We start from the raw sequence: 2,560 nt of genomic DNA, 5'->3' as shown, positions 1-2,560 counted from the left end.
TAAAGTAAACAATAGATTACTGTATTAAATATTATGCTAGCCAAAAGGAAAAATGTTAGTCAATTCAGTACTAAATTTCTAATGTATTATAATAGTTAACATTCCATCGAAGACAATTAAATTAAGTAATGTTTTAATGCTCATAGAACCCGTTAACATAACACGTAATCTATGCAATTAATTGTGTAGCGTACAACTTACTCTACTAATAAGTATATAACTAAAGCGAGTCTTGTCAAAGATTTAATTTGAACTCTTATTATTTTATTTTATTTTGCCTTTTTCTTTTTCTTTTTTCTCTCCTAGCTTTGAAATTGTTTTTAGGTCATAATGGTAGCTTCATGTCGTCTGGTTTGGAATTGACCTCCATATGAATAAAAAACCGTAGAACCTCAGATCTCTGTTCTTTTCCTTATTCTCCCCATTGATCTGCTAATCGGTTGAGCGCCGTGTTTTCTGTCTTATAATGGAATTAATCTGTTCTACTATCTGTTTAGTTAGTGTTTGATTAGAATCATTGTTTATCGTTGTTTATGTTATCTATGTTTAATCATAGTTATCCGTTTAATTAATGATTAGCCTCATTAAATTCATGCCGGGAAACACGTTAACACGAACTCTCCCATGAGCAAGTGGATTTTCTACAATCGTCATGAACATAAATGAGTAATAAAGATAGGATATGTGACGGAAGCATAAATAAATAAATAAATAAGCACGTAATATGGCAAATTAGAAGAGATGAATATAAATTTTGGCCACCATAAACGTCCTTGGCATTCAGAAAGAAAAGGGGGCTTAATTATGATAAATCATTAAAAAAGGACCAATTTACTAGAAACTACTGAATTATGTTAACTTGATATTTACAGATTACATTAACGATTATATTTAATCTCCATAATTGATAACATTAAATATTATGTTCAGTAATTAAATACCACAATATTATAATATCATAACACAAATAAAATATAATTGTATTTCAATGTTTTCAGTCATTCAATAATATTTTATACCCTTTAAACCTTAGCTACTAAATTTAGCTATTTCAAAAATCGGAATTTTCAGTAATTATAATACTAAGAATCATGGTACACTTGAAAATAATTAACTAAAAATCCTGAAACCCTTGATAATTACTGATGAGGGGTAATTTGCCACAACCTAGTAAATAAAGGTCACGTGGACGTGATCTGCCTGTAGGATGATAACTCAGCAAGGGGAGTGTAGTATGCGAAGTTCGGATGTTTGGCCACGTAGGCATAAAGTCACCTCGGCGCCTAATGGAGTTCGGGGCCCAAGAACCGAAGTGGCATGTAATCAATTCTAGTGGCTTCCCAATACACTCCGAATATTACGGGATCATGTCGCCTAACGGCAAGCCTTATCTTCTCCTCGACTGGATCGGGCGGCAACAATAAGGTTCATTGATTGATATGTTACTCCCTGACTAAAGCCGAAACGTATCTCGTCCATTAGGCCGCAGATTTTGGGACTGTTTCGGGAAACCCGCGATGGCTCAGCTATATAAAGGCATCAATCCCTCCATGGTTCAGGTACACGCACGATCACTTGCACCCAAGCTCTCTAGCACTCAAAATCTAGCTCGCAACCACAACATAATTCTGACTTAAGCATCGGAGCGACCTCCCCAGGTCATCCACCCCGGTCACTCTGATCACTATTTTGCAGTTTGCTCCAACTCATCACTCGAGTACGCCCAGGCAACCCTCCAGCTAGGAGCTTCCAGATCACGTATCATCAATTGGCATTGTCTGTGGGAACCGATCGAAAGGTCATCCCAATTTTTTACAGTCTCAAACTCAGTCTCAACCTCAACGTCATCATCCAACCACAACAGTAAGGGTAACATGAACATCATTGTGGGGCAAGAGCAGCAGATAGTCGCTCCCCAAGGACCTTCGGTGACAATCGACTAGTTCACCATCCCTATGACTGCATCCAGGGTCCCATCACTGTCCACACCCCACACTGCCCAACAGGTGAGTGTCCCGCTCCCCAGGTGAGTGCCACATTCTCGGAGCCTTCCGTGATTCCCCTTGTGTTTGGGCACTCCCAGTTCAGCGACCTCATCCAAAGCGTTCAAATAATGCAGATTCAGATGCAGTAGATTCATCAGTTCCAGCAATATTATTTTTATCAACAGTATCAGCAGCAGTTCCCATCACTGCAACCAAGCCAGCCATCGAACAACCAGTGCTAGTCTCCTCCCTGTAGGGAGAGAACTTCGCAGGTACCGGTCTCCCCTTCGGGACGAACCCTGCCCCAGGGTGTTGTAGGTGACTGACGTACTCCCCCTACTTCCCGAAGAGAAAGCTCGAGGAATAGGCCCAAATCCAGCCAGCTCGTGAGGCGCAGCTGATAGATTTCCGGCATAGAGCATCGACCCGAGGTCCGAGGTGCGGGCTCCAAGAGAGATCCCTCGGTTCCTCGCTCCAGTCAACATCGAATGCACGACGAAGTGGAAGCAGCAAGGAGAATCTCTGAACCAGCTCGCCCTACTATTCGAAGTAAGATTGAAGTGCCTAACAACTTG

This window comes from Nelumbo nucifera, chromosome 5 (genome assembly GCF_055504915.1).
Source record: "Nelumbo nucifera cultivar China Antique chromosome 5, China Antique-T2T, whole genome shotgun sequence".
NCBI classification, from domain to species: Eukaryota; Viridiplantae; Streptophyta; class Magnoliopsida; order Proteales; family Nelumbonaceae; genus Nelumbo; species Nelumbo nucifera.
Note: the sequence above shows the minus strand (reverse complement) of the source record.